Here is a 20,503-nt window from a genome sequence, read left to right on the forward strand (position 1 = left end):
GGTTTGTGGCCAATGCCCCTGGCGCTGACCAAAATAAACTAGTATGTTACGACTCAGCTATGTACTGCATTCATATATTTTGGATAACAACACGTACGTGTACCTGTTGATATGAACTTCGAAGTCCTATTTACACATTCTTTTTAAATGTTATATAAGGTCCAAAAAATGTTACAAAACAAACATAAATCGGACATAATTATGATGATATAAGGCAAATGTTATAGGCCCTATATATCATTTTTAGTTAACTTAAAGTGCGCCGTTTACTGTCAATATATGTGTTGTTATAACTCATAATAGTGTAAATATAGGATATAATAACTCTTTTTTATAATAGTTCTTAACAAATATTAATAATCTTTTAAACTAAATCGGATTCATGCTTACTTTCTCTCCCCTGTTGTACGTTGTGCGTCTCACTTGTATATTTCTCGTCATCGTTTTATCAAACAGTCACAGTATCATCCTCTCATCATAACACATCCGCGTATATTCGTATTTTTATCAGTGTTTGTGCGCGCTCACCACAATTCAGTCGTTATATCATACAAAGTAAATCAAAATAGACACAATTTTCCATTCAAAATTCAATAATTTATTTTAACGTGTTCGTTGACAAACAATAAATACAGTTTTTGTCCAATTTGTTTGACAAATACTGGACATACTATTAAATGACACTGTGGGTCATTTTTATCTCAATAACCTGACCCCGTAAGGCCAGACATGGAATTAATATTTAAATAAATAACCCCCTAGAAGTTGGCATTGGATGTGACACCTACTCATCACATAGTTTGGATTCCATACTATTGTATGTTGAGGTGTACATCACACAATCACAGTTAGTTTATGATATGTTGTAAAATATCACTGGCCGCATTGTTTACTGTTGTTTTAAACTGATAACAATTCTCATTAATCATTAAAAAAATATTTTAAAGTAATAAATTCTGTAATAAAACAATCAAACAACTTCCTATTAATAATAATTATTCAATAAAAAATAGTTCAAGGTTGTTAAAAATATAACTTATTATTTGAACGCGCACGCGCGCGATACATATGTGATATGTGAACGCACACGCACGAGATAGATATGTGGCAGTAGCTTTTTATTAATTACTATGTGTTTAATTAGCACCGTGTAGGATGTGGATTAGTAACCCATGGGGGGAAGCAGTCTTAATACCGTCTACATTACACATTTAAACGCAACTCTTTATAAGGATATCGGTAGAAGAATAACATAAATGACGTCAAAATCTCGACGTTCCCATGTTAAAATTGAAATTGATAAATGAATTTGGTTTCGGTATCAAACATAAAAGGAAACATTGTACGTGATACGTTAATATTTGTCTTTGGGGATTAAATACAATATTAAAAGTCAGTGCAATAAGGATTAAAATGTTAAACTGTATAGGCTTAATAGCCCCTCCATGGTCAACTTATGACGTCATTTAAATAATTATCACTTTTACAATCGTAATTAAACAAACATGAGTGTACACATTTCAATAGTCTGCCTTTGAGAATAATTATTGTGCAAAATATCCTTCAACATATTCCAAACAAATGTCCACTTGAAATATCTTGTATTGCTACTTTTTCTTCTTAACTAATTTGTTACATAATTTATGTATAAAAATAAACATTTTGTGTATTGCACTTTATGTTACAAGGCGCCTTAATAAATAATGGCTATTAACAGTTTTTCACAACTTCTGTCCCATGACACAGCAGTTTCGTATCGGTGAGCTTCTTCAAATGGGAAACCTGCCCATTGCGCGTATTATAATTGTTCCGTTTGTACGCCGCCAGTTTGACTGAACGTACGCGCGCGGCTAATTCTTCATCTGGCACATAAGTACTGAAGTTTTACTATCTTCTTGTACCCTGCTTCTGATGAGGCTATTTCAGTATTCATTTCATTTTCGTACAATGTTCAGCCAGTAGCACATACACCCTTCCTCCGTCCGTTCGGTATCGAACAGTGTAAGCCCGATGAGCAGGGGCATCTTGTAAATAGTTGGTCTGGTTGTATAGGGTTCGGCCTATTGACGCAAGTGTGCCCAACACCAGGCCGCCTTCGACATACTTGACGACCAAAATGCATAGCACAACAGTGGCTGCTGGGACAGCCCGAGTTTGAATCACACATTGTTCCCATTGGCTACAAAAAGAAAATCAATCATTTAGAATACATAAATGAAGTAATATACAAACGAATTTGAATGCATTTTTAGTCACAACATTTCGAATTATTTCGATGGCTCGAAAATAAAATAAATCGGCTGCAAATTAGGTACTGATGATACCGTACTATGTTTAAATTGTTCAATTAAACAGTAAAGAAGGCTTGATTTAAAGATATAAAATATAAACATGTGATAAAACTTACAACTTTAGGAAACCTCTTTTCTCTGTGATGCTCTTCTGTTTCTTCAATATCAATCACAGGACTGCCATTACACATGCAGGCCATACAGACAAACAGACAGAATAATACTGAAGTATGTATCATAATAACTTCCATAATAAACCGTAGATAAAGATCCTTAAAACAATTCAAAGATATAGTTAAACAATATTGAGTTTTTTCGAATTCGAGCAGCTTGTCTTACTAAGCCTTGTTGCGTTGTTAAGTAAGTTGTCAGAATTTATGAATTTAAAATATGTTGATATGTCTTTATACTATCCAATCGGAAGTATAGAAATTCCTCAAACCGCCGTATAATAGGTGCAATGCTATTGGCCAATGTAAACACGCCTACTTTTTAGAATAGCTTGGATCGCGCGACGCCCACTGTCTATTGTGACTTCCCATACCGATGCGTTACATCCGGGCTAGCTTGTTGCTAGGATGTTTTTATAGCCTTGTACAGTTTTAAAAATACTGTAGTGGTTTCATGTATAATGAACTTTGAATGAATTATACATAAATGGCCATTATTATCATTTTATAAATTAAATATTTGTTTCAATTTGTGCACTATGCTGGAATTAAGATTATGATTTACATTAACTAAATGCTAAAAATATGTTTCCATACTATAGCCAAATTCATTCTTTATTTCGGATATCATAATCCATATCAAATACTCAATTGTACTAATAAAATAAAGAACCGATAGGAAAATATTTTTTGAATGAAGGACGGTAAAAAATAACAAAATAGCATTACACTAAATGTATTTTATTTCATACACAAAAAGCCGTCAGTTCTAGGGGTTACGTCACCAACAGGGCACCATTTTTAGGACGTAAGCGCAACGCAAGTGAGTTGACCAATCACAAGTGACAGTTCGAATAATCCATCGCTTGTGATTGGTTAAATTACTTGCAAGTTGCGCAAAATGTATATAGAGAAATGTTCTAACCTAGCCTTATTGCGCATCGCCAACGAATTCTAACTTTCTCTACAACCCAATAGATAGATACCCTACTACTACGTCAAAATCGAAATATTTTTTACTGTTATTGGCCTAACATAAATTTAAATATTTTCAGTCATTGTTTAAAAACATGTGAGCTTTATGGAACGTGATGAATGGCAGACTTTCGGTGGTAAACTGTTTCACACTGTTTCGAAGAAATATCAAGAAGAAGAAACACATTTACGCGTATACTATCAACGTTTGAACGCGCGCGCGCGTTAAAGTTTATTCTCTTTCTTGATGACACTGCCTGACGATACTGTAATTGAAATCTATTTGTAGAATGTAATTAGTGATAGTAATTACAATACACACACATTCCAGCCCAAGTGCTGTATTCACTCGTGCACGTCAGCCATCAAATTGATTTTTTTTTTTTGATTTATTAGGGAAAAAACTGTCTAAATTCAGTTCAACAATTTTACAATGCGATGGTACTCGCGTTCAAAAACTTATAAAATATAATTTTGTGTATACGCATGCTCTTACCCATTTATGCTCATAGGTGACGAAAGGCAAAGTATTATCATGGACAGATGGAATGATATTATTGCATAACATTTAGAAATACGTTTTAAATAAATGATACAATAATTCTAAATCGATTTCGAGGAAAGACAAACATTTATCTGAAAAATGATACTGAATAGCATTACATTGGTGGCTTGTATATTGGTCTCACCTGGTTACCACTTAAGCATACGGTTTTATCAATCAAACAGATATTTACTGATAGCTTTACGTTACACGCCTAGGGCGATGAGTTAGGCCTGCTAAGTCTCACCTGAGGAACTAGGCCTATAAGTCGTTAAAGAAATACACCTGGTGTGAACAGGTAGCTAAGTCTAGACATAATATGTACATAATTATGAGCTGAAATATTCCCATCGTTAAAGATGATTCACACGGCTTTTAGACCAATTGATTGATCAATTAATTACGTTTTGTCTTTAAAATAGCAAACGATGTCATTCTAATTAAAATCCATTCAAAATCTATGTTAGGGTTGTTGACAGTAATCAATAATAAACGGAATGTTCTTTATTAATAAAACGTCATTTTGTGTCCGCCCGTTTAACAAGATTCAAATAAATGTAGCGATGGGTCTGGGTATAGTGTGTGCATGCCTGCCTGGTGCAGCAGTAAATGGACTGAAATAGTGCATATTATCATTTAATTTTTAAAAGGTTCTTTTGTCCAAAGACTTAATAGAATTAACGGTATATGTGACTTCGAATTGATATCTACTGTACCCCATGGACCAAACGCGTTATATGTGTCCATTTTGCGTTACATATTTTAGACCTAAACACACATTTGTAGGCCTACTAGTACTACTACTGGCCTTACATTTTTTTTTCAATTGACAACGGTGTCGCGCAATTGACAACGGTGTCGCGCAATTATTACACAATTTTTTCATTTTTAATTGATTTCTCAAATGCGTTGAAATAATCACAGAAGTTGAATTTATTAACAAACGTGCGTTGTTCATAATAACGTGGAGGGAATTTGTCGAAAATGAGCTAGAACTCATAAACTACGATGGAGAAAAGAAAAGAGCAGTCTTTTCAAACACTGGAATCATTATGTAAATTTGATAAATTATCAATTGCATTCCTTCTGAATATGTTTTTACAAAACAAGCTAAATATACCTGCATTAACTATCGAAACTCTACAAGGACGGGTTAACTGATATGAAGATAAGGAGCTAGCTACAAAATATGTGTTTACTTTGAAGAGGTCATGTATTTGTTATGGACATAAATTATAATATTACTATTTATATACTGTTAATTGGGGTATTTTTACGGTGCTATTTTTGGTATGGTTTCCGTAAATCAACCTATGTTTATTTTTAATTTTATTAACATTTTTATAGGTTAATACTTGAAAATCAAACAATTACAACTCGAATGCTATTTGTTTAGCGATGTAAACAAAGCGTTTTATGTAATGTATTTTAGATAAAATAAAGCAAAATCTGTCCCTACAAAAAGAAAAGTAGTTTATTCTGCTTTATTAGAAAGTGAAATAATAATAATAACCTTATTGATTGTGAAGAATACGAAAACAATTGTATTTCACAAGTTAGGTGAAAATTCCAGACAAGATAAGCCCGACGTTGTGGTATGTGATAATATGAATTTAAATTAGATATTAGCCTCAATTAGCCTATCTTGAAATCTTTCCTGCACTGCACATTCCAACAATCTTTAGCTTTTAATTGTGTGGTTTGGGGACACTTTGGCCTTCATTGTTACTCGTCTAGATTCTTGTTTGCGTTTCAACCTAAATTAAAGGTAATCTAAAGGTAATCAGGTGTCGCATTGGAAACTTAAAACGTTTGAAAGTTAGCCACAAGTATGCGAGTAGCGTACTTTGTGTCCTCAGGGGGCAAGGGGTTAATATAAATGACATTCTGTGGAGGGTTAATATAAATGACATTCTGTGGATGGAGGGTTAATGTGACAAGGTTGTCATTCAGTACGTGTCTTTTAACATTAATGATTTTAATGTTGTCATTCTAAAGTTTTCAATATTCGGCATCAAAAAAAAAATTATCTATAAAAAAAACAGGAATCGCAGCAATAGCCTGTAAAGAATTTTGTATACATGAATAAAATTTGGAATTGTTTCAACAAATATTCCAAAAGTATATTATACATCGTATTTAGTGGGGCGGATCCAGGATTTTGGAGGGACCAAAGGACCTACTGTACATTGATATTCATTAATTAATATTTAGTGGAACATATCCACATAGTTATGTATTAGGATAGATGATAGATGAACATGCATCAACATGCCGGTATAGTTGATGCGCACATCGAACCCCCGCGTATAAAATGGATATATGATAGGTGAACATGCATCAACATGCCGGTATAGTTGATGCGCACATCGAACCCCCGCGTATAAAATGGATAGATGATAGGTGAACATGCATCAACATGCCGGTATAGTTGATGCGCACATCGAACCCCCGCGTATAAAATGGATAGATGATAGGTGAACATGCATCAACATGCCGGTATAGTTGATGCGCACATCGAACCCCCGCGTATAAAATGGATAGATGATAGGTGAACATACATCAACATGCCGGTATAGTTGATGCGCAGAATGAACCCCCGCATTGGTATGTTTTACAGTGCAGGAAGAAATTCCAATAAAATTATGAAACATTAAAAGTTTTGAATACAGTCCAAAACAAATATTTAAGTTATTAATATGAAGTTTATGAGTATTGCCACAATGTATTCTAAATGTCGACGCCAGGATAAATAGTTAGACTAAATAAAAAGGGGGAAGTCGGACAACGTACGATACAATGTGTCAAGTACCACTACCGGAGGTACTCGTTCCAAATCGATAAAGATCAATCTACACTATCAAACTTTATGTAACAAAACATGTGATGTGTCCATATATGGACATGGTGATGGCATATCATTATCATTTGGGCACATCATTTTGTCAAACTAGTTTGATAGTGTTTGATAGTGTAGACAGAGCTTTATATATCAATGCGCATTAAACTAGTTTGATAGTGTAGACAGAGCTTTATATATCAATGCGCATTAAACTAGTTTGATAGTGTATAGACAGAGCTTTATATATCAATGCGCATTAACGGTATTGCATTGTATTAATAATAACATTGTTTATTTTAATTATGTATACCAAATTTACAAAATACAATTTTAAAAGAACAAGTGGCCCGACCGACAAACCGACAGATAAATACATTACTGTAGATATCATTATAAAATGTTGAAAATCACACATAAGTTAGCCTCACTTTCTTAAGGTCTGCCAAGTAAGACCAAGTAGTGAGTTCAGTTCTTTGCATTATTCCCATACACTTAACTTATTTTGGGATTACTGTTACATAATTGATATCGGTAACAATTAATTAATAGGTCTTATAACAGTGTTCAAATCCACGTAACATTAATAATATGTTTTTATATTGTTACGTATTCATGTTATTAGTTGAGCTGTTAATCTAATCGTCTGCTGCCCAGGGACTCGACAAGTTTAAGTCATGTCTTTGCTTCTGACGTAACTAGACTGATTTAGTATATCATATTAATACTAGTACTTAAGGTTGGATGATTGTATTATATTACAATCATGAGTGAATGAGTACTTTCAACAGTTATTATAACACCCCAGGGTGAAATTAGTGTTGGCCCGAGGCCCAATCAAACTTATTAAACCCATGTAGACTTCTTAAGGCCTGTTTACACAGACGACAAGCGGTAACGGTAAAGCTTGGTTCCCACTAGAGACGCAACGCAAGAACGTAGACGAGCGAGTTGACCAATGACAGTTTTGAATAATTCATCACTTGTGATTGGCCAAATCACTTAAGTTGCGTTCCGTGTGTTGCGTTTCTAGTGAGAACTAAGCTTAAGTTAAAAACTGCGTAGCTTGTCCCACGTAGAATCTGTAGGCTATCAAGCCTGACTCCGCGTTGTGTGTAAATTGTCAAGGAATAACATAGATTTGTATGGCCGTTACCGCTCGTCTGTGTGAATTGGCCTTAAGCAGAGAAGATGTGTCCCTCTCTGTTTTTAGTTAGGTCTCACTGTCAACAGTATACTTTTATTGTATTCAGCTGTATTATATAGGTATATGCCTAGGTCTTATGTAGGTATGAGGCCTGCGACATTTTAAACATTTTGTGGTATTTCATATTTTACCAGAGTACCTGTGAACCACGTAATTCCAATAGTAGGTTAAATGTTGAATGCGTAGGAATATGTTATGTCATAAATGACTGTTAACATTATTACATCGCGATCATTATTATAGTCGTACAAAGGTTTTTTTACTCGGCTCCGCCTCATTAAAAATAGGGCAGTCAATGTATTCTATGTTAGTAGTATAGTACTCTCTTTGGTTTACACTACTGTAGGCCTATGTCCAACGGGTTTCGATAATATTCAAGTGGTTTGGAGGTTTGGTGCCATGCGTCAATGTATAAAGGAATGAGTTCAAATACCAATCCAATCATTATCAGTCTTTTGTGTATGTTTCAACATTTATTATATCATAAGACCTTGATGAATACATTAGGTAAATAATTATTACTGATATTTAGACAATAATATTTTTGCGACAGTGAAGGTTGTGGTTCGCTATCTAGCACGTATATCTATACTTGTTTTCGATACACTGTCTAGTAGTATTCGACGTAGTATTGTGTTCTACAACGGGTATTGCGTAAATGTTGTGGACACCGTCCGCAAAGGAAATGGGCGAATTTCCTAGAAAACAGCATTGTTGTTTTAGACAAAACAACAAAAACGAATAGGAGTTGTGCGATGTTCTTAAAGGAGGGAAAATGGTACCAAAACGGTACTGTTTTCCCGCCTTTTAACGTAAACTGATATATTTAAATACCGATATTTTTTTAAATATAAAACGTTACTTATTTTACTTACTAAGTTATTTTGATTAAAACAGTGTAGGAATTAAGCTGTGCCTACACTATCAAACTAGTTTGAAAACAAATGTGTGATGTGCCCAAATATGTTTCATCAGCCTCTTTTCCCCTTCCTCATATCATCCTGAAAGTATAGTGGTGTATTGGCTATAAAAGTGTAAGCTTTGTTTATTATTAGAAATATTTAAAAAGGAAGTTATAAATGGTTATAATTAGCCGCACGCGATTGAATACAGAGGTTAAATGATTGACCTCCTCTAGTACAAAATGACAATGGTCACAATGTGAACACACGTTGGTGGTCGTTTACCTGTGTTCATTGATAGTCTGTTAGTGGTTAAAGTAACCCACTTTAATTGTATGTTTAAAAGCAATTACATATTTATGGTAAATCGTTTGAATAATATGTGGAAGAACCCGGAAACACCCACTAGAAACATTTACTGTAACTAATTTTACATTAAACTTCGACTTACTTACTTACTTACCGTACTTACTTTAATACTTATTTACTTACCTACTTACATCTTACTTACATTATTTACTTATACTTACTTACTTACTGACATACGTACTTATATACTTACTCAACTTACTTACTTATTTACTTACTTACTTACATACGTACTTATATACTTACTTAACTTACTTTACTTAGGCCTACTTACTTATTTATCGTAAATGACCAATCCAGGTGTACAATGGATCGTACCATTTCAATCAACCGTTTTATCTGCCAACATACACCTAATTTAAATAAAGTGTTATCTTATCACAAATCATCAGACACTTCACACCCAGGGCACGCATTGAACACGGGCGTTTAAACTCTGATGAAAATGGTACGCGTGCGTTGATGTTTTGTTACCGTTTTTGTTCTTACAAACAAACAAATTATGTTAACGTACCGTATAAGTAGGTACAAATGTATAACGTGTGTGCTAACGTACCGTATAAGTAGGTACAAATGTTTAACGTGTGTGTTAACGTACCGTATAAGTAGGTACAAATGTTTAACGTGTGTGTTAACGTACCGTATAAGTAGGTACAAATGTTTAACGTGTGTGTTAACGTACCGTATAAGTAGGTACAAATGTTTAACGTGTGTGTTAACGTACCGTATAAGTAGATACAAATGTTTAACGTGTGTGTTAACGTACCGTATAAGTAGGTACAAATGTTTAACGTGTGTGTTAACGTACCGTGTAAGTAGGTACAAATGTTTAACGTATGCCTTTCGGTAGCATGCTATTTCTATTATGTTGTTGGTATGTATACAATCATCAAATATTAGTGATGCTTATCGATAATAAACTCATCAACATTTACCCACCCGGCAAAATTAATTTCACTTAAAGCTATAGATAATACCAGATAGAGCCGTTACACTTATCTCAAATACTGTCAGGTTTACGCAACCCCCCTTTCCCCCTTCCCTGGGGATTAATAAGTAGTTGATGTATATCAGTTCTCATCATCAGTAATAAGCGGTTTTAACCACCGGTTATTAATTTGTAAATGCGGTTATGTGTGAACGCACACGGATACTGAAAGTGAAATGTACATAGGACATGACGTCACTATCCGTCTTTATTCCGAATTAGGAAATCTGTGTCGAGCTACCCAAAGGGTGCAATCCCTGGACCCAACAAACCTTCACCACATTTACGATATTGGAATTTTCCAGAAATGTTCAGTGCTTATATGGGCATTGGTACTTGGTTGGTTGTATGTTCTGCTTCTCGGACTATCACATGGGGGGAGGGGGTGTTTGACAGACCATAGAGATATTATAATATCTCTATGGACAGACATATTATCATATATAATGTGTGAGGTTTCCATGGATAACAGATTAGAATTACTAAAATATATAACTTCGTTCTTCTTTCAATTATGAGATGATAAAAGTAAACTTTTGAGACATAGCTATATTCCATTTCCGTCTTTCTGCGAGCAGACGACAGTAAATATGAAAGTACTGATCTGTTTTATAAAATATACACATTGTAAACATTGGCAGCAGGAAATTTCTAATTTGTGGCTTATATTTGAATATTATCACATGATGTTGTTAATTATAAAATAGAGGAGTAAATTATTTTACTTTTACTCGATACTGACTAACATTGTATGTCAAGCACTTATACTTTATCAAAAGCTTAATTCCTACTTTGAGACAAAGTAAAGTACTTGGACCAATCACAATTGTTAATCCAAACTGTCGATTGTAATTGGTCCTTGCGTTGCGCGTATGGCATTTAGTTGCGCGTAGGCCATTGCGTTGCGCGTTTGCCCTTACGTTGCAACTAATGTTTTAATAAATAACCATATTTTTTTTATTAATTTTAATCAAACACCAATGACGTAGGTTTTCCTCTGCCGGGCTACATAATATATATTAATATCGTTTTTTTAATATGTTGCTAATATTATTAAATAAACAAACAAGTGTGTGCACTACTGGTGCTAGATTCCTTTTACGTATGTTGTGATTTGGCCAAAGTGTTTCTATACACGGACACAAAAGTAAATTAATAAAATATATTGTTAATTATTATTATAAATCAACTTTCAACAAGTTTATTGACGTAAATCTGTAGATAATTGACTTGTTGGAGTTGTAGTGCAAACTTATTGAATTAACGGTGTTGTTTGGCGTCCCGTAGGTTGAACGGTGTTGTTTGGCATCCCGTAGGTTGAACAACCTCTTATCTTTTTATTATATTCTTTTTTAAATAAATACATTTCTCTTTGAATGTTCACGCTTTCTACAACAAGGCATCCAGGTTGATCATGCGTTGACTGGTTGTGCACGCTTTCTACAACAAGGCATCCAGGTTGATCATGCGTTGACTGGTTGTGCACGCTTTCTACAACAAGGCATCCAGGTTGATCATGCGTTGACTGGTTGTGCACGCTTTCTACAACAAGGCATCCAGGTTGATCATGCGTTGACTGGTTGTGCACGCTTTCTACAACAAGGCATCCAGGTTGATCATGCGTTGAATGGTTGTGCACGCTTTCTACAACAAGGCATCCAGGTTGATCATGCGTTGACTGGTTGTGCACGCTTTCTACAACAAGGCATCCAGGTTGATCATGCGTTGACTGGTTTTTTAAGGTCGATCATTATTTACCTGTCAGTTAGAGAGAGCCGCAAGTTTTTGTTTTTTTTTTTCACTTTTTTTGTCGGTCCCTTATAAAATGTGTTTTTCCTTATCGTATCTAAATCATGAATCTAAGTTCTTACTTAGATTTATCAGCCTTAAATAGGCTAATCTAAGCCTTTTGATTAATACCTCAGCCATACGAAACAATTCCCACTTGTAAAGGTGCATTTATTACAGTTTACCAGTCTACCACCGGAAGATATAGATAAGTTAATGTCTTCATTTCGGAAACAAACCAAGGTTGAAGAAATACGATGATATGTTTTTAAGATCCAACTGCTTAACAAAAAAAACAACAAGAGATATATCATCAAGAGTTATGTACTAACATCCATCTCAATGCCCACTGTATTTAAAGCCCATATATGGACAAGATGATGTCATATGACTATTTGGGCATATCACTACCATATTTGGACACATCACACTTTTTTGTCAAACTAGTTTGATGATGTAGACGGAACTTAAGTTAGGCATTGGAGAGGGAGGGTGGACGTTGAACTATTGATGGAGGAATCGTGGGTTCGAATCCAACTCTCACTCTCCAACTTAGGCAAGACACTTTACTTACGTTAGCCTCGCTCAACCCAGGTGTATAAATGGTTACCTGGTAGAGGTCAATACACAATGCGCTGATTACCGACTGCATGTATGTATGACTGGGAGTATGTTTCCATCAATTCCATGTTTTATCCAAAAAAATTAAAATATAAGCGTGAAGCGCTTAGAGGCGTTAAGCGCTATATAAGATCAAACGTGTTAATTTTAGTATTATATAATATTTTTTCCAATATGTGAACATTTAATTCTAAATTTCCAAGAAAATTGTTGAACTACGGGACAATTTGAAAGTGGTTCCTAATGATTTTACCAAGTGTGTGGTATTGCTTTGTATAGAGTTTCCTCAAAAGGGAAAACTGAGAGGGAATCATGGGAGAAAAATAATTTTCCAGACATAAAAATGTAGGACCATCTTTAGTTAAATTCGGGTTGATCGTGTCACCTTGGTGGGGTAAAAAATTAACTAGAGCTTGACGCAACAAGGATGTAAGCGCGACGCAATATACTTGACCAATCAAAAGGGGAAAAACATCTAAATTGTAGCTTGTGATTGGTCAGCTTACGTACGCCCTGGGAACCTAACAGAAGATGTAATATTCTAAAAATAGTCAATGTTTTACATTTGTTAATAATATTTTGTTTGTTTTTTGGTGACGTAATTTGAAATAAACATGTCAATAACAAGTATCGAAAACATCGCAATTTATCCAGGAACTTGAAGTTAATCAAATATTATGATATTGATAAAAATACTACAGAATCATATAACTATTGTTGGAATTACCAGTTATCATATTTTAGGCCCTCTTACGCACGGCGCCGTTGATATTATAACCACGATAGGAGGCGGATCCAGGACATTATATACCTGGTATTGTTGGCCAATTCATGGCAGGTGGCATGTAAGGGATGGAGGCGGAGAGGAGGGGACGTTTGTTTATTTAACGGATTTAATAAATATATTGTATTAATTAACTTTTGCGTCCGCGTTTAGAAACACTTTCGCCACAACATACGTAAAAGGAATCTAGCACCAGTAGTAGGTGCGTTCTCTTCTTGACGACCCACGGAATACGTAAAAGGGGCGTGTCCTACAATTCTGTATCAGAAAGGGAGTGGAGGTTTGTTCTCTTTTGGATCCACACATAAACCCACGGAATAGTTCTTAAAAAAAGGGGCGTGTCCTACATTTCTGTATCATCATACCATATTTAGATTATGTAAATATTGTCCTTCTAGGAACATATTAGTTGTAGACACTTAACAACCTTTTCTTAATGAGTCAAAACATCCTATTACTGTACATGACACGCCTGCTTATCTACTCTCATTAATGTTGATATATCCATTTAACCGTAAGTTATACAGCTTCAACAAACCATGAATGAAAGTGGATGTATTGTGGAATGTAAATGGAAGTAATGATCATTAATATGTTGGTATCCTAAAAATAAAACTATCGAAATGTTGCATATTAATGTATTATTTTTAGAAGTGAAAGTACCATTTGTGTTGACAGATAAACGAACGTAGCGAGTGATTCTAACATTTAGCGCACGCGCACACACAAGGTTTAGTATTGACACGTCACGCGGCGCATGCGTTGTGTGAATGTGTAGGAACGGTATAGCGAGTTGCTCGTCCATCGGTTCTTCGGTAGATTAACAAAATGACTAAATCACTTCAGCCTTGTATATTATTTTTGGCTGTAAGGCAAGTTTTTCTTTTATTGATGAAATAAATATTATTATTGAATTGAACTGCGGAAGGCATAGCCACAGATCTACGCCACCTTCAGTTCATTTCGATGTCTGTAAATAAATAATCTATATTTTTCATAATTGTTACCATCTTATTTCGTAAACAATTATTGATATTTAAGAGTAAACAAGACATATTTTATAGATGATTGCAGACCAGATAATGCTAAAAATATACTTTTATATAAATAATACCAACCAACAAAAACATGTTGAGTTATCATCCGGGATCTGTTTATCAGATATTGGAGTTTATTGGATAATAAGCTACTGTGATTTGAAACGGATATTATGTACTATCTATTGTTGCCATGGCAGCCAATCGCCTAATATGGGAAACTTTCACTCAATAAATGCCACGATATCTCAACAAAAACTTTAAGCTTATCAACTGAACGCGAATAATGTTACACAAAATATGCTTTGTATTTTAATTTTTTTATTTTATTTATTCACTCTGTTGATCAAAGTGGATCAAACTGGATCAAACAAGAACAAATAGCCTACACAGAAAAGTACAAAAAGCAACTTATTTCCACTGTGGTCCCTAAATGTAATTAAATTTTTACCAATAACTAATTATGTACAGTATATTGTATTTTACTATTTGGCCATTTTCTTTATACGATCCGAATGTGTACATTCTAATGGTGTTATAGCTCGTTAAATTTCCTCTTTGTGATATTTTTCACTCATAATTTATTCTTTATTTCAAACCAACAGTGACAATTTTATTAGACCTATATTTCAATTTTTAACGAAAGTTTCCACTTAAAGGTATGAAAGAGAAAACAGATACACTGAATACTCTATATATAACAAAGCAACTTAAATAAATATGTAACTAGTGAAAATTAGCCTATTGAGTACAATGGTGTAATATGTAATATGTTATTAGTATGCATAACGTATGAGCATTTACTTTCGATGAGAGCGATGTTAAATGATTGAAGCGTGGACTGGGGTATGTAACATTCAAATTCCATTATACAACTCCTCGAGTTCGATTTGACAACAGGCCGCCTAGCTAAGCTGAGAAAACAACTTGGGTTATTTTAGAGCTAATTTGCGGTTTTTGTCACTTCCTCCTGCTACCAATGAAGTAATACATGGTGTGTGGGTTCTCTTAATATATATCAGAATAAATAATAGTGCCTAACATTTTGATTTCAATTATTTAAGCATAGAAGAATAAAGAACGTACTCAAGTGGATATGATCTCTATTGATAAGTCTGTGCCAGGTAGCGGTGACTTGGTTTCCATGGTTTATTGTCAATGTTTACGCAACGTTAAAATTGACATACAATTACCCATTTTTACTCATTCGTGATTTTCTATACAAATTAAAGTTTATTAAGAGAATGAGAGATTGTGTTGAGATATTCCAAAAATTCAGTGGTTTTTATTTTACGGGGATAAAAATTAAATATTTTCCGATATCTACACCAAAGATGACGCAACTATAATCACCCGATCGTTCTATTTAGTATTATTTTTAAAACTTAAATCACATTAATTGTCGTTTTGTGTAAGATTTCAGAAAAAGGAGCCCTCCATGTTTTTAAATAATTACGGAAAGAAAATATATTACTTGATTTTTTTGAGCGAAAACATAATTATAATGTAACAATAACTATAATAATGTTAAACAATGTAATTTCGGTCGGTCGGTCTGTCGGTCTGTCTGTCGGTCCGGTATCACTATGCGTTTTAGCACGTGACTTATGGCTGTTAGCCTTGTTTTTAATGATCTGGCATTTTTAATTGTAATGTGTAGAAAATTATATTATCAGACTGTTGTATGATTCCAATGGCCGTGAAAGGAAATAATATTAGTTGGTTTTCAACTACAGTAACTCAGCGAACATCTATAATAATGTTGTGTAATTTTTAAATGGTAGGGCCTATTTGTAATTGTTAGTTGGGTAAAAAAACAAAATGATATTTTCAAACTGTTGTGTGATTCCAATGATCGTGAACTAGTAAATCCCATAGGTTTCATGCATACCAGGGAGTCTAACGTACTTTTGTGGCTAAATGTTAGTTTATCCGTTAGTCCCCAAGAGAACGCCGTCTTCTATTTACGTACCATGCCAGTAGGCGCGTCAACACATACGACAAAAATAGTACATTCACAACCGCAGCATACTACTCGTCTTGTTTCTGTTAAAATTCGGTAATTTCATCTGTATTAAATGACATGTTTTGTTCACATTTACACGCGTTCACTGCACACAATTTACTGTATTGCGTGATAGTGTTGTCGTTCGCTGATTTATTGGCGCGAATTCGTTTCCGGAAAGGTTGCTATGTGGATTGGGAGTTAGGCTGTTTTGAGTAGGGCGGACGTGGTCGACTAATTGTTGATTGATATTTATTTTTGGATATTTTATACCCAATAGCCTTTGGCTCAACATATATGTTTTAGCGTTACTTTTTAATTGAAAATATCAGAAAACAAAATGTTTTACGCAAGATATTGATTATCGATAGAGATAGTCATACTTGGTCAGTATTAAATTACTTGATATCGATCAATAGCCTCTTAACACCTAGGCGTGGGCGATAACAAATAAATTTAACTTAGAGTTATATCTTTGTTGCTAAAATATAGGTACGGGATTCTTGAATTACTACACAGCCTAATATGTTTTACGCGCGCGTTTAAACGTTGATGATGATCACTGGATATACGCATGCGTTCAAACGTTGATGATATTGGTTATATACGCGTGCGTTCAAACGTTGATGATATTGGTTATGTACGCGCGCGTTCAATTTGTGTCTATTCGTTATGAACGGTCAACGCGCCTATAGTTCATAAATCATCCTTATTAATATGTCGTTTCCGAGGTCCTATAGACGTCATCAAACCCAACTATCTGGACGTAATTGAACACTAGTTTTTTCTCATAAGAGGTTTACGCCCAATCTTATATTTCGGCGATGACGTCATATACATAGTAATCATCGTCATATGAAATTTTGATTTTAGATCAAAAGATGACAATAGTGTACTTTTAGAAGGCTCCGCCTAATGTAGGCATGCGTTCTGGTATGTATGTTGGTTTTTTTTAATTATATCATTTATTTGCTTATTTAATTGAGCGAATGATTAACATTGCTTACAATTTGTCAAATATTTGCTTAATACTATAGCCCTGAATCACACATTGTTCATCATCTTAAAGCAGCCGGACAAAGAAACTATAAAATAGAATGCATTTTGGGGATTCTGATGACGTCATCATACCGTTTTCCCAAAGGGCGCACAATTGTCAATATCTTCGTAGGTCTCAACACATTTAACATTTTTGCGGAGAGAGGAAAAAATCTAACCTTGGCTTTTTGCTCTTTTAAACGGATGCGGAAATGTGTCGAATGTGGCAATAAATAATGTTCGTTGTCGCCGAGTCGATTTTTTTTATGTTCGGATTGCGAAACCGTCTCCCAGACAACCGAGTCCGTTTGTCCATGATTATCGAACAGTTCGTACTGTACGCAACAAACCTAAACCGAAGATGGCGCCATTTAAAAAAATTGTGTCTTGTATAACGTGTAGCTTACCAAGATGAGTAGGTCTATCATTTTATTTCTATAAAGAACTTAATTTAATGCAAACAGGGTTGATTTTGGTTCTGGAACTGATTTGTGGATTCGAACCTGGGTCTTTCGTGCGCATAAACAGTAAAGTGTATACTCTGAACTATTCACGTGTTCTGCATGCATTACAGCGCACATTCGTGCATTTCTTTGTGTGAGAAATCAAAGTATCGGGTTCGATTCCTGGGTTTAGCCTTTGTATACAATTCAATATATAATATTATTAGAATCAATGTTTCCAGAATAAAGCTACGTTCACATCATCCGGGCTTGGTGTGAACGTAGCTTAAGCCTGATAGGCTGTATTTTACATATAATAAATTAACAATATATGTATTGTCAGGTCCTCATGAAACAAGCTTTTGCTTCTAGGGCGGGCTCCAGTTCTGATTGTTATAACTAAATAAATGACGAGTATGAATGAATCGAATAAAATGTATTCGTTATTAAACACAGTACAGTTTCGCAGACTACGTCGCTTAAGTAGAAGACTACAAAAAATGATAATTTTAAAAATGATTTGTTATATGAATCGGTTGCTGATTACGCATTGTGCACTATTCTTTGAGACTATTTCTCGTGGTAGACTCGTGCCGGTCCGGGTTGCAGCATTTCCGTTTGTACATCCAGCCAGATTAGCGTCACATGACATCAACAAATCTTTTAGGTATATTCCCAGGTTCCAGTGTTCAAAATATTAAGTACTGACTCACACTAATTTTTGCAACTAAGTTCAGTGAATGTTGGTGACTATAAATATGTCACTATTGGAACATATTATAACAGATAAAGGTATATTCTTATATTATATGTTAGCGTAGGTGTTATAGCAAAGGTGTTATTTATTATATTAGTTATAGCCTACACGCGTCGACTAAGTTTGGCGTATTACCGACTATGCATAAGTATAACGCATATCATTTGTATTTCAAGTGCAAGAGTTCCTTTCCGCTGTAATACTTTGTTTTGGCCTTGTTCTTTTCTGTACTTTAAGCTTGTAACTCATGTGATTGTGAGTCGACGTGACTGACTGAACATGGACATTGGAGAACAATACAGTTTGAGATTTAAACGAAAATGTAAACTCAAATATGAGTATAAATTAAGTAGGTTCTTAAATGTTTATAAAAGTTTAGTATTATGGTTCTCTTTGTATATTTTACCGTCTAAATTTGTACTACAAAAGGCCTATGTTTAGTGTTTTGTATTACCGATTGTACTACAAAAGGCCTATATGTTTAGTGTTTTGTATTACCGATTGTATTTGTGCGGTAGAATGAGTTGGCTTTTTTTGCATTTCCAAAATTTCATCTTAATATAAAGTGAAGTGTTTGGTTTAAATAATGTGTAACCATGAACCGTATTAATAGATTATATACTGTATGGTAGTAATACGATATTGTGTAACTAAAATACTGTTGAAAGCCATGGCTAGATGCATAAATAGAAATTACACCTCAATGAAAAATACCCTGTCATAGTGGTACTAGACTAATCAGCTTTATCATCGAAGTTTGAACCCAGAAGATGATAAATGTATTAATGATAAATAACATGGCTTATTTATAAATGAATATAGCATTGCTAGAAATATAATTAATCTTATTTAATTACATATACTGGTAAATATTGTATTTTAAAAACTTAGTAATAGTTCTACTCGGATTGTCTTGTAGCGCAATCTTACTACACATTTTTCTAAACTCATTTATACAAAGAATTGGTCATGAAATATCCACAAAAATGTTAATGAATTGGATGTATGCAGGAGGACCATTTTCACTGCTCCGTCCCCCTCAGCACTTTAAAGCTCCCGATAAAAAGCAAATAGGCCTGCCCTGGATACATCCTGCCGGCCCTGGATACATCCTGCCCTGGATACATCCTGCCTACGAAGGATGAATGGGAAGCAAGATAATTTAAGGATTATATAGCCTAAGCTTTAAATAAACGAATTACTGTACGCAAGATACTTATAGTGAGACGATGAATGGATGAATCGACAATGAATGGATCGGGCGGGTGGGGTGTAATGTAATATATATATATAAACACAGTAGGCAAAGAACATTAATTCTAAACCGCCCGGTGATATACTGAAATTTAATTAATTAATATATATATACTGTATATATAATATGTCGACATGACTGACTAAACTGTAATATAAATATAAAAACACGAAAAGCTGCAGTATTATTATTAACAACTACAACAATGTACTAACTATTATAATAATAATAATAATAATGAAATAATAAATAAATAATATATTTATACAGGATAGAACAATCAGATAACAGTGTATCTGTTTTACATTGTGGTCCTGTCTTAATCAAAATATACAAAAGAGAAACTTAATTAAAATATAATACAGTGTTTATGAAAAGAAATGAGATTTGTATCTAGCCTTAAAGGACGTAATTGTTGGTGCCGATTTAATATTAATTGGTAAACTGTTCCATATTTTTGCGCCTGCAACTTTAAAGGACGAATTCATGT

This window comes from Antedon mediterranea, chromosome 9 (assembly GCF_964355755.1).
Source record: "Antedon mediterranea chromosome 9, ecAntMedi1.1, whole genome shotgun sequence".
In the NCBI taxonomy this organism is placed as follows: Eukaryota; Metazoa; Echinodermata; class Crinoidea; order Comatulida; family Antedonidae; genus Antedon; species Antedon mediterranea.